Source organism: Ambystoma mexicanum, chromosome 1p (assembly GCF_040938575.1).
Source record: "Ambystoma mexicanum isolate Mex_15411 chromosome 1p, UKY_AmexF1_1, whole genome shotgun sequence".
Taxonomy (NCBI): Eukaryota; Metazoa; Chordata; class Amphibia; order Caudata; family Ambystomatidae; genus Ambystoma; species Ambystoma mexicanum.
In genome coordinates, this window is record NC_090921.1 from 734887647 (window position 1) to 734901253 (window position 13607).

General features: G+C 51.4%; 1 protein-coding gene across 2 annotated transcripts in view; it reads left to right on the forward strand.

The window, feature by feature from the left end:
- The window catches only part of PIP5K1A (phosphatidylinositol-4-phosphate 5-kinase type 1 alpha), a 750147-nt gene that overhangs the window by 672296 nt on the left and 64244 nt on the right, over window positions 1-13607 (forward strand). The window lies entirely within an intron of this gene.

The window sequence follows — 13607 nt, forward strand, 5'->3', positions numbered from 1 at the left end:
CAGAACAACACTTGGTAATTCAAGTTACAGTAGTATAAAAAGTTATTCATTAGGTCTTTCGTTGCATACTAAGCATATCAAAATCAGACGGGTATTGTTAATCAAAACTATATTTAACATATACATTCACCAAATGGGAGAATACTGATGCATGTGAATTAGATACCAATGTTAAACAGTTGAGTGCTCTAATGCAAGAAAAATAAGTATTTATTTATTTCAAATTCTTGTAAAGCGCTGCACGCCCACAGGCCCCCGAGCGCTACACAAAAACCAAGAACTTACAAACAACACAAACCTAATACATGATCAAAACACATGGGAACCACCCAAAATAAGCAGGGAAAAACTAAGGAATTATAGACAAATACAGATGATTAAATCTCCCACTATAAGTCTTACATTACAATGGCAAGGACAAGCCACCCTGCTGTGTGAATGACAGCTAAGCTGGACTGAATGGGAGAAACCTGAATAAAAGGCGAGGCGTTTGGCTTGGAAGGCAGTCGACCACTGGAACAAAGTAACCGAAGAAGAACTTGAAGAGGACGTTTGCTGCAACCCCTGGACCATTGGTTTTCCCTGTAAAGCCCTGCTGCTGTGCTGAAACTCCAAATTCGTATCGACAGAGAAGCTCCTGCAAGGATGACTTCTCCCTTTGAGTTGGTCAGACCAATCAACTCCAAAGTAAGCCACCTGGACATTCTCTCTGATCTAGTTGAATTTCCAGAGTTGCTGCTGGAAACTGAATAGCCAGGGAGGCCCAGGAACAGCGAGATCTGCAGCGCTGCACAGGAACAGAAGTCCTCTGCTGCACTTTTTCTTCAATACAAAGATACTGTAAAGTCTGAGAGAACTTACCTCTTGTTGTAGAATTGCTTGCATAGTCTACACCTCAAGTCTAATGGCTTGTGGCCCTACATTGATTCTTCTTTTTCTTCAAAGACTTCTAAAACATTGTGCAAATACTTCTTACTTACCTGCAAGGAAGTGCTTCTGCTCACATAGACCTTTGCCCATTGACTTTGGCTTAGCCTGTTTCACTGAATGACTCTTATTGGGGGATCTGGAAGTAATTGCCTGCTTAAGAATATTTGTCATTTCTTGTATGTTGTAAATAACCTTTTCCTTTGACCAATTCCTAAACTATTCTAAACGCAACAGTGATATATTAATGTCCCCAGCACCCTAACTATTGAAGTCACCTGAGGGTGTAGGTTGTGTCTGTAGGACATCCCAAAAGGCCATGACGATCGTCCATAGATGCCTACATGGCAAGGCGCCAAGATACTTTAAAGAGAAACTCTCACTCAACATACCCAGGAGAAACCTGAGATCACCCGACATAGGCCTCCTGGCTGTCCCAATGGTGAAACGAGCAGCAGGGGGCGGCAGAGCCTTCCCGATTAGAGCAGCCACGTTTTGGAACAGCCTCCCAGGGAATTTAAGACTGGAAGGAAATTACAGTAATTTCAGGAAACTACTGAAAACTCACTTATTTCAATGACTTCCTGATATACCAGGGGCTTTCCTCTAGGTATACATATGATAAGACCTGTCCCTCTTGAGCCAATCTTGGTCTTTCCCTTTCTATGCTACTTTTCCTCCCAGGATGTCTCCGCGCCCTGATGCCTGCGGGCTGTCGGCGCGTTACAAACACATAGAAATAGAAAATGGGTACTTACTGATTTAGAAACTTAATAGTGTATTTTTGGAGTATATTTGTGTGTTCTCCAGCATGGGGTCTGGCATGGATTCACATGCTCATGAATATTCCCCGTCGTCAGGCTGGGAATCCTCGGTAAAGAAAAAACCAGTATCAGTTTCGTTTCTGATCTGTCTTTCGTAGTAATAACCAATCACTGGTCTCTGCGTCATACTGACCACAGCCAATGACTGCCCTCTACCTAAGCACCGCCTCTGGCAGCCATCTTCAGATTTTTACCGCACGTTCATGTGTTGGGATCCTCGTGCTATTGCTCTCGAGCGTTAGTGCTAATTTTTTTCACGTTTTTTCTCAAAAACTTCGTTTTTTCGGTCAAAAGAGCCTCAAGCTCCACCGACTCTCCATCCGATCAACGGGGACCCGTGTCGGATTCGTCTGCGCCCCTCAAGGGTGAAGATCTCGTCGAGCTACGCTTTTGGAGGACTCCAGAAGTTTCTCAGGCCCGGTCATGGCCCAGGAGAAGGGAAGCTCGATGCCCGGAAAGCTGTTCAGGGTCTGCCCTGGATGCCAGCTGCAGAACGTCTTCAAGGAGGACGAACACTCTTTTTGCCTTTACTGCCTACATGAGGACAAGACGCACGTGGAGAAGGACTGTGCATTTTGCGGCAACATGTCGGAGCGGACCATGAAGGACCGCCATCAACGTCTCGCCAACTGGCTGGAAGGGAAGAGCCCGTCCGGCGAGAAGAAGAGGAAGAAATCCGAGCGGTCTTCTAAGACCTTTGAGGACGCCCCGGCGACGGGGGTCCAACATAAGGCCAAGCACCGCGAGTCCGCTGGCACCGGGAGCGCCGAACGGTCGGGCTCTACGGGCGCCAGGCTGGGCGCACCCTCCCCGGCACCATCAACCACGAGCCAACGCTCTGGGTCGGGTAAGAGGAAGGCCGAGCACCCGGCGAGGCTCCTGGAGAGGCCCCGGTCGAGCTCGAAGGCGGAGGGGGAGCGAGGCACTGGTCAAGGATAAGGCGGTGAGCGCACCTAAGGTGGTGAAGGCCTTAATCCATCCGGCCAAGCCCTCTATCGAAACTGTCGCGGCGGCCCTGGCTCAGCCTGTGGAGGCTACACCAGTGGTGGCGACCTCGGGGCTCAGAGTCTCCCTGCCACCTCGGAGGGAGTCCTCTTTTGTGCCCATCGATAGGACCCCCGTGAAATCCCCCGTGGGGAAGAAAAAGAGGGGGCAGGGCGTCGTCGTAGATTCGGCCTCAACCTCGGAGGAGGAGCTGGTCGAGGTCTTAAGCCACGGCCTCGGCGTGGAAGAAGACCGGCCCGTCGGGATGGATCCCGACGCAGGTGACGACGACATCGTCGAGGGTACCGACGGGGCCCCTGATCGCCCGTCGGATTCCCCTCTGCCAGCGCCGCGAGACAGCTCGGCGGCCATTTTGTTGGCTATACAGTCCTTATGCTCAGAGATAAGGACGAGACTACCGTTGCCGACGGAACCTCTCCCGTCGGGGGACCCAGAACCGGGACCTTCTGGGGTTCCCCCTACCAAGAAAAGAAGGATCCACCCTCCTCCTCCTTTTCAGCCGTCGCGCCCCTTCCAGCCCTCCTCCCCGTCCACCCGAGGGGATGATACGGGGACTGACACGGCAGCGACGGGTACGGACGACGAGGTATACGAAGAGGATGTACCGTCGTCGCCTCCCACCAGGGCTTCTCCTCCCGACGAGATTGGATCGTTCCACTCCATGATCACCAGGGCATCCAAGCTTTTCCAACTCTGCCCTGAGGAGAAGAAGAAGGAAGGTTTCCTTTATCAGCGGCGCGAGGCCAAGAGGAAGACGGTCCTCGCAGTGCCTCTATGGGACGACATTTGGGATGAGGGCCTCATCCTCCTCAAGAACCCTTCCACGACGCCAGCTAGAAGAGACCGGTACGAGAAAAAGTACCGGGTCCCGGACACGGCCCCCCTGTGCCTCCGGGCGCAGCCTACCCCGGACTCTGTCGTCTCTGCGGCGACCAGGAAAAAAGCGGGGGGGGGGTGCGGCCTCCACATCGACTTCCCCACCGGACGGCGAGGGAAAGAAATTGGACGCTATGGGACGCAGAGTCATCTCGTCTGCAGCGACGACGATTAAAGCTGCCAACGCCTTGGCTATACGACAGGGAGCTCTGGTACAAACTGGCTCCCCTGCTGGACTTCTTGCCGGACGACAAGAGGGCTGAGGCCCTGGAGATCCTGCAGGAAGGTGAGGTGGCTTCGGACCACGCCATTACCGTTGCGACAGACATCGCCGACACTGGGTTCCGCCAGTTGGGCAACGCCGTTTGCCTTAGGCGGCGTGGATGGCTCAAGGCTACGGACTTCCGTCAAGACGTTCAGACCAGAGTCAGTCCTGGACATGCCCTTCGATGGGGAACAACCTGTTTGGGAAAACAGTGGACGATTCCCTTCAGGCCATTAAAGCGGACACCGAGACGGCCCGGGCCCTTGGAGTTCTGCAACAACGACGGACGCCCTTTCGGAGCAGCGGAGGCAAGGGCGCCTCCAAAGGTTCCGGCGGCGGTTTCTCCTCCTACCGTCAAGCGGCCCGCTCGTCGTCTCAGGAGGCCTACAGAGGACGAGGCAAGTCTGGCGGACCCCGCCGTCGTCGCCAAGGAGGTCAAGGCGGCAAAGCCTCGTCGAAGCAGGATTGAACCGGCCGTGGGGTCGGGCCCCCACCGAAGCACCCCGGTGGGAGGCCAGCTGGCGAGCTTCGTCAGCGTGTGGGAGTCCATCTCCACCGACCGTTGGGTGCTGGACGCCTTGGCCCGGGGCCACGCGCCCGAGTTTCAAAGAAAGTGTCCGCGCATCCCCCCCGTGGCCAGGAAAGAACTTCACGTCCCTCAACTTCTCCTGGAGGTAAAGGCGATGCTCAGGAAGGGCGCCATCGAACTCGTCCCAAAGAGGCTTCGGGGCTCCGGAGTTTACTCGAGATACTTCCTCGTGAAGAAGAAGACGAGGGGATGGCGCCCCATCCTGGACCTGCGACGTCTGAACAAGTTCATCCAGGCGCAAAAGTTCCGGATGGTCACCCTCCAGCACGTCCTGGGTCAGCTGGAGGAAGGAGACTTCCTGTCGTCGTTGGATTTGGAGGATGCCTACTTCCATATTCCCATCCTAAAGGGGCACCGAAAATTCCCCTACCTGGACGATTGGCTCGTCCGAGCCAAGACAAGGGAGCTCGCCGTGGTTCACAGGGCAAGGACCGTCCAACTTCTCACGGACTTGGGATTCTCCGTGAACTACGCCAAATCCCACCTGGTGCCCGCGCAAGACGCTCTGTTTCTGGGAGCGAGGCTCAACACAGTGTCCCTTCTGGCCTCCCCGTCGGAGGAGAGGACCAGGAAGATCCTAGGCAAGGTGTAGCGGATGTTGGTGGCCGACGCGGCCAAGGTGAGGTCCATCAAGTCCCTCCTCGGAATGATGTCTTCCTGCATCTATCTCATTCCCATGTGCAGGCTCCGGATGCGCCCGTTGCAGGAGTTCCTGGACGCGCGCTGGATCCAAACGACGGGCAGCTTCGAGGAAAGGATCACACTCGACGAGAGTTTCCGACGAGCGATCCGGTGGTGGGGCACCCGCGCGCATCTGACGGCGGGCATGGACTTCCAGACCCCAGCCCACCAGGAGACAGTGACCACGGATGCCTCCCTGGAAGGGTGGGGAGCGCACACCGAAAATCTGCATGCAAGAGGCCTTTGGCTCCCGACGGAGAAATCCCTACATATCAACGTCCTGGAGCTCCGTGCAGTGTTTTGGGCCCTCAGGTCCTTCCTTCCGTCCCTCAAGGGCAAGGTGGTGAGGATCTTCACCGACAACACCACCACCATGTTTTACATCAGGAAACAGGGCGGAACCAGGTCCCCAGCACTGTCCAAGGAGGCGCAGGACCTGTGGCATTGGGCAGTCGCCCAAGGGATGTTTCTGGTGCCGTTTCATCTGGCAGGGATAAAAAACACCATCGCCGACTCACTCAGCAGGGAGCTGCGCTCGTGCCACGAGTGGGAACTACGGCAGGATCTAGTGGATCGCCTCTTCCGACGGTGGGGCACACCCCAGATCGACCTGTTCGCGACGGCGACGAACTCCAAGTGCCGGAGGTTCGCCAGCAGGTTTCCCCAGGCGAGGAGCATGGGCGATGCTTTCTCGTTCCCCTGGGATGGCCTGTTCCTCTACGCGTTCCCTCCTTTGCCACTGCTAATCCGGCTCGTCAACCAGCTCAAGAGGTTACGGTGCAGGATGATCCTCGTCGCACCTGCGTGGCCGAGGCAGATATGGTTCCCGGACCTTCTGGACTTGTCAGCGTCCCCGCCAATCAAGCTGCCGGTGGACGCGGATCTGCTCTCCAGGGAAGGAGGCGCCATCCTCCACCACGACCCGAAATCGCTGAACTTGCAGACCTGGCTCCTGCAGCGCTAGAGTTTGGAGGATACGACATACCGGCCGACTGCAGAGAGGTTCTTGCACAGGCCAGGGCGTCCTCGACTCTTAAATGCTACGGACACAAATGGAAGAGGTTCTCTGTCTGGTGCCACGCACAGAAGATTAACCCTCTACGGATTACGGCTCCCCAAGTACTGCCGTACCTGCTGACGCTGGCCAAAGCTGGACTGGCACACGCGTCCATCAAGATTCATCTTGCTGCGATCTCCCGATACACCAGAACCACGGGGCGGACGTCCTTGTGGTCTCATCGTCTGGTGAAAGAGTTCATGAAGGGACTGTTCAGATCGTTCCCGCCGGTGAAGGCTCCGGCCCCGGCGTGGGAGCTCAACGTGGTGCTGACCAAGCTCATGGGACCTCCGTTCGAGCCTCTGCACTCGGCCCCGTTGAAGTTTCTGTCGTGGAAAACAGCGTTTCTTGTGGCCATCACCTCCGCACGACGGGTGGGAGAGATCCAGGCCCTTTCCTGCAAGGCCCCGTACTTGACTTTTCACGACACGAGGGTAGTGCTCAGGACGCACCCCTCCTTCATGCCCAAGGTACCGTCGGACTTCCATCTCAACGAACCCTTGGTGTTGCCTGTATTCTTCCCGTCGCCTTCGTCGCCGGCTGAGAGGACTTTGCACTCGCTGGATGTGGCTAGAGCGCTGAAGTTCTACGTGGACCGCACAAAGTGTTTTCGGAAGACGTCACAACTCTTTGTGAACTTTGGACCTGTTAATCAGGGGAAGGCTCTCTCGAAGGCTTCCATTTCCAGATGGCTCTCCGGCTGTATCATGTACTGTCATCGGTTGGCAAACCGACCGCTGCCTGGCCGTCCGAGAGCCCATTCCACCAGAGCGATCGCAGCTACCACGGCGTTCCTTTCTGGTGTGCCCCTGCTGGACATATGCAGGGCTGCTACGTGGAGGTCGACGCACACCTTCACGAAGTTCTACTGCGTCGATCGGGATTCCAGGGAGGAGTCCAGGGTCGGCCAAGCAGTGCTGCGCAACCTGTTCGCCTGAGGTGAGCCTGGTGAGGAGGTAAGATGCTTAATGTTGAGTTTGATGCAATGCTTAATGTTGAGCCTTTGCCACCTCCCGTGGTTGTGCATGTGTGTACTGCTATGTATTCTTTATTCATGAGCATGTGAATCCATGCCAGACCCCATGCTGGAGAAGAAACAAGTTACTTACCTGTAACTGTTGTTCTCCAGCATGGGTCTGGCATGGATTCACATGCGAACCCTCCCGCCTACCCCTCTGCGGCTCTTCACTTGGTCATACTGCCACTTCACGTGCTTCCAAATCTGAAGATGGCTGCCAGAGGCGGTGCTTAGGTAGAGGGCAGTCATTGGCTGTGGTCAGTATGACGCAGAGATCAGTGATTGGTTACTACTACGAAAGACAGATCAGAAACGAAACTGATACTGGTTTTTTCTTTACCGAGGATTCCCAGCCTGACGACGGGGAATATTCATGAGCATGTGAATCCATGCCAGACCCATGCTGGAGAACAACAGTTACAGGTAAGTAACCTGTTCCTTGCTTTATATTGCTCCCTTCTGAAGAAGGCTTATTTGAATGGATTGTGTCCTCCCACATATTCCTCATCTTAGATATATCCTTACCTTCAGCTTTGCTGCTTCGGAAAAAAAATTCTCCACCAGAGGGCATGGACGCTCTGCTCAAATCCACGGCGACGATGTCCCTCTGCGGTATCCGTCGAGCATCGACATCATCCACTGTATAAATGGCTCGAGCCGCGCCCGTTGGCCTCCGTTCCGTTTTTCTGATAGCTTTCGCTTTGTGTCAAGAAAACGTGAAAATGTCTTCGTCATCGAACCCTTCCATGGCTAAAACTGGCTTCATAAAATGTCAGAAATGCAGGAAGATGTCATTAACAGATCCCCATAAAAACTGCCTCTGGTGCTTGGGTCCCGACCATCGGATAGACTAGGGTGGTTCCTGTCAGTCGATGGACAATAAAGCTATAAAGGAACAGAGAGGTAAACTGGCGGTGGGGGGAGGAGTCCTCGAAGACTTCGAGAAGAAATAAAGGCTCGGCTGAGTCTAGTGAAAGACGTCACAAATCGAAGAAATCTAGGTCGAGGAGTAGATCTAGGAAGCCGTTGTCTTCAAAAAAGTCGAAGAAAAGGTGACTCTGGTCTCCTGCTTCGACGTCTTCTGAAGAGGTAATCACCTGCCCTTCTAAATAGGATTCCCCGAAGAAGTGGGAGGCCTTCAGAGCCTCAATGTTAAAAATCTTTGAGAATGCGGCCCAGACCCCCTCAAAGAAGTCTAGTGAAGGCCATGTCCCTGATCATACTAAAAGTGACCGGGGAAGATCTAAGACAAAGATCTGACAAAATCGAGGGCGTCTTCGAGGGGATCCTCCCCAACGCCTCACAAACGCCTACCAGTGCAAAAACCGGAGGCAATACTCAACAAAATGGCGGCAGATACTCATCCGCCATTAAAATCGTCATCGAGGGATTCCTCGAAGCCTCTTTCGAAGATGTCAGAGTCCAAGGTGTCGACAGGCCACTCGAAGACTCTTAAGTCGAGTACTCCTTCGATAGTGTCGAGGGTTACTTTGACAGCGTTGATAGCTCCTTCTTCGATATCGAAGGCTCCTTCGACTGTATCGAAGCCGTTACCGATAACATCGGCTCCCTTATCGACGTCTTCATCGATTCCTATTCCTAAATCGACTTCTGTGTTGAAGGCAAAGTCTATGCCACCGGAGAAGATTTTTCATCCGGAAAATAGACAGGATTTTTTCAAATCCATGTCCTCCATTTTTGAGGGAAGATAGTCAGAGGAGGAGGATGTTTCACTGGCTGGTGTAAACTTTGGAACAAGGGAAGTTTCTGAGGATTTGATTGACCCTCAATCAAAAATGGCAGACCTATATGAGTGCCCACAGACAGCAAGTAGTCTGGCCACATCTCCAGAGTATGAGTTTGAAAAATCTGACCCTGCTGATCATGCAGATGCAGGGTACAGGAGATTAATGAGTAGGGTAACGGAATTTATGGGATGGAACAGAAGTTCCACTATTTACCAAGAGGATGACATGACCGACATCCTTTTGGGGGGACCTCAACAAGACCCCATACTTCCTTTTCACATAGCTTTGCAAAGGAAGGTGATGACTGCATGGGAAAACCGAGTTAGCTCCTGCAGTTAATGAGAAATTCACATCTAAATACAGGCCCTCTTCTTCAGACCCTGAGTATTTAAGGAAACATCCATCACCTGAAAGTCTAGTGGTTCAGGCGGCCACGTCTACTAGGAATGCAGCATACCCTACAACTCCCCCAGACAGAGATGATAAAAAACATTGACGCATGGTCCCGTAAAATGTTTTTCTTCAGGTAGCATGACATTGAAATCTACAAATGTAACTTGCACCCTTGCAAGATTTGCATACACCCTGTGGGACTGTGTGACAGCGGCAGCTGAGCATATCCCTGATGGTGAGGAACGGGAAGGTTTCCTAGCCATAGTAAAAGCCTCCAATCAGGTTTTGCCACTGCTGACAACATCAGTAGGTCCATGGCATCTAGTACTGTGATATGCAGATTTGCGTGGCTGAGAAAGTCAGGTTTTACACCGGATGTGCATGCCAGACTTCTCAATATGCAATTTGACGGCTTGAGGTTGTTCGGCAGCAAGGCGGATGAAAGTTAGGAGAAGCTGCAGACCTCTAAAGCGGCAGCTAAGTCACTTAGTGCCGCAATACAACAACCTCAACAATGCCCCTACACAGGCTCATCTTACTGGAGGGGTCGTCCCTTTTGATTTATTCCTCATTTCGAAAAGGATAGGGACAGCCCAGTCAAAGAGGACAAAGGAAATTTCCTTGGGGGCGAGAAAAAGGTGCTAGGTCTGCCCCAGCAGCGGCAACTGTCCCATCAGCCACTACTGCAGCTGCCGCAAAGCCACCCTGAGGTTTTGATCCACAAGACCCCGGTGGGAGGCAGAATCTCTCAGCATCTGGAAGAATGGTGGGACATTATGTCAGATGCTCGTGCACTGGAAACAGTATTCCAAGGCTACTGCCTTCCCTTTCAGAAGAAGCCTCAGAATCACCCTCTGGGATACAACTCTGACAAAATTCCAGACCCGCTCCTGTTGCAGGAAATCTTAATCCTGCTAGAGAAAGGTGCAATAGAACATGTACCTGTAGCAGAGAGGAACAAGTGTTGTACTCCCCATAGTTTCTCATCCCAAAGAAAGACAAAGGATTGAGACCCATCTTGGACTTGAACAAGTTCCTCAGGAAGGACACGTTCATGATGGTTACCCTTTCTCAGATCCTTCAGGCTCTCCAACTCCAAGACTGGTTGGTATCATTGGACCTTCAGGATGCTTACTTTCATGTGCCAATCCATCTCAAGCACAAAGTATCAGTTTCGAGTTCTGCCATTCGGGTCGACTTCCGCCCCAAGAGTTTTCACCAAGCTGATGGCGGTAGTGGCAGTGAGTCTCGGGTGAGGGGGAATTCACGTTTACCCCTACCTGGACGATTGGTTAATCAGGGCACGTTCTCCAGAACAAGCCCAGGAATATCTAAAAAAAGACCTGCCACTTCCTACAGACTGGGTTTCTCCCTGAATTTCAAGAAGTCAAATATGATGCCATCACAGAAACTCCAATTTATCGGAGCAGTTTTGGATACTTTCTCGGGCAAAGCCTCGCCTCCCGAAGAGAGCTCACCACATTCTGCAGATGGTAACAAAGTTCAAAAATGCCCAGCATCTGCCAGCCTTCGATTTTGTAAGGTTGCTCGGCCTTGTGGCATCCTGCATTTTTCTGGTGCAAGAGGCCAGATTGAGGATGAGACCCCTACAGTGGGGTCTCGGGACTCAATGGTCCCAATTTTCAGGGGAAATGTCAGATCTTTTGCAAGTCCCGACCAGAGTGGCACAGGATCTTCGATGGTGGGCTTGCAACAAACATATCCTCAAGGGAGGATCTTTTTGACAACCATGGCCGGAGATAACGATAGACGCTTCACTCACAGGGTGGGGAGCTCACACCAACGATCTGATAATCAGCAGTCGTTGGTCTCCATCAGAGTCCAAACTACACATCAACCTGTTGGAGCTGAGGGCAATCAGACTAGCTCTGAAACCTTTTCTGCCCTCTGTAAGGGGAAGTAATGTACTGATAATGACAGACAGACAACACGGTGGCCATGTACTACCTCAACAAGAGAGGTGGTGTAGGGTCACTACCGCTGTGCAGAGAGGCAATGCAGCTCTGGTTCTGGCAAATACAGGAAGGAATCTCTCTAACAGCAATTCACCTAGCCGGAGAGCAGAACACGGCGGCGTATGCTCTGAGCAGGCAGAGCACAGTATCCCACGAATGGGAACTAGCTCAGGAAGTCCTTCACAAGATCTTTGCCCTTTTAGGAACCCCTCAAGTGGATCTGTTCGCGACCGGTGCCAACCGGAAGTGCAAACTGTACTGCTCAAGGGAATTACCCCCAAGAGGAGCTCTAGGAGACGGGTTAGTGGTGGACTGGAAATTTCCACTCCTGTACGCGGTTCCTCCAGTCCCTGTGATTCCTCAAGTAATAAGGAGGTTAAAGTTTGGGAAAACCATGATCCCAATTGCCCCGGATTGGGCCAGGAGAACGTGATACCCGGATCTTCTAGACCTGTCCATCTGCCCTCCAATACATCTTCCACAAAGAGAGGACCTTCTCTCGCAAGAGGAGGGTGGGGTTCTCCACTCAGAGGTCTAGACACTCAGCCTTCATGCATGGTTTGAGAGGCTGAGATGCAAGAATTGGGATCTTCTGGATGACGGAATGGAGATTTTGCTTTCTGCCAGAAGGCCAACAACTAAATCTTTGTACCGTTTCATTGGAACAGGTTCAGTAACTGGTGCAGAAATAAGAATGTGGACCCTTTTCATTGTAATATTCCTACAATATTGTCTTTTCCTTTACATTTGGCCAATTTGGGGCTCCAAGTTGGCACTATAAAAGGTTATTTGGCTGCGCTATCCATTTTTAAGTGCTGGTTTTATAAGGAGGAATCTTATTTCAAGAGACCTTTTTAATTGTACAGTTCTTAAAAGGGCTTACTAATGTGTTTCCTCCAATACCCTTTCAAGTACCTGTGTGGGATTTAAATTTAGTGTTGAAATTTCTCACATGTATTACATTTGAGCCATTGCATTCTTGCCAGTTAAGTTTCCTTACTCTAAAGACAATACGACTAGAGGCAGTTACTTCAGCCGGCAGGGTGATTGAGTTGCAGGCGCTTTCTAGCAAACCTCCTCACACCATCTTTCACAAAGATAAAGTTGTTCTTAAGGTCAAACCCTCTTTTCTACTGAAAATTGTCTCCTGCTTTTTATCCTCCTCCTCACGTAAGTAAGGATAAATAAAGATTACACAGATTCTAAGGAGGGCTCTTAGTTTCTCGAGAACGGCTAAATTTCGTCAGTGTGACCAACTTTTTGTGGGATATACAGGCCGTATATTAGGACTGCCAGTGACAAAACAAACATTGTCAAGATGGATAATTTTACCTATAACTGAATTCTGCAGTATTTACAAATACAACAAGGTTGTTATTCTGACTGCGGCAGCTTTCGCTTGTAGTCCCCAGGGCTTCCTCAGGGTTGGGGAAGCCCAGGAGACTCCATGCGAAAGTCACCCCTGTCAGAATAACAACCTTGTTGTATTTATGATTGCTGTGGTTTTTCCAACCACAGCAATCACAAATTCAACAATGTTGTATTTGTAATTGCTGCGCCTCTGCCTTTGCCTTCATTTTACGTTTTATGTGCTTCCCTGGGCTTGGGGAGCACCGAAAATGTAAAATGAAAATAAAGGCAGCCTCCTCAGCTCTTCTCTGGCTGCAGTAAGCAAAAGCTCCCAGTAGGGGGTTTTTGCTGCTTGTTTAGTGCTGCCAGGGCAGAGCTGAGGATGCTGCCTGACACGGCAAAATGGATGCTCCCATGTAAACGCTTTGAGCCTCGTTTGCCCTCGCAGCCCCCCATACTACTATAATATCCCACACCCCCCCACATATATATGTGGCATAAGGGAGGGGTTTAAAAAAAATAAAGTCGGCATTTTCGGCCATCGCAATTCTCAGGTCAACATTTTTGTACGATTCCCTTTTGGATCCCTCCAGAAAGGGGCATTCAGTACTAAAGACTAAGCCAAAGTCAATGGGCAAAAGTCTTATATAGGATGGAGCACCTCTGGTGATGGAAAAGTCTTTGCACAATGTTTCCGAAGTCTTTGGAGAAAAGAAGAATCAAATATAGGGCCACAAGCTGATTAGGCTTGTGAGTGGTAGAAGATGCAAGAAGTTCTACAGCCAGAGGTAAGTTCTCTCAGACTTTGTACAGTACATTTAAAAATGAAGAAAAGATGCAGCAGATGACTCCTGTTCCTGTGCAGCTCTGCAGGTCTCACTGTTTCTTGGCCTCATTC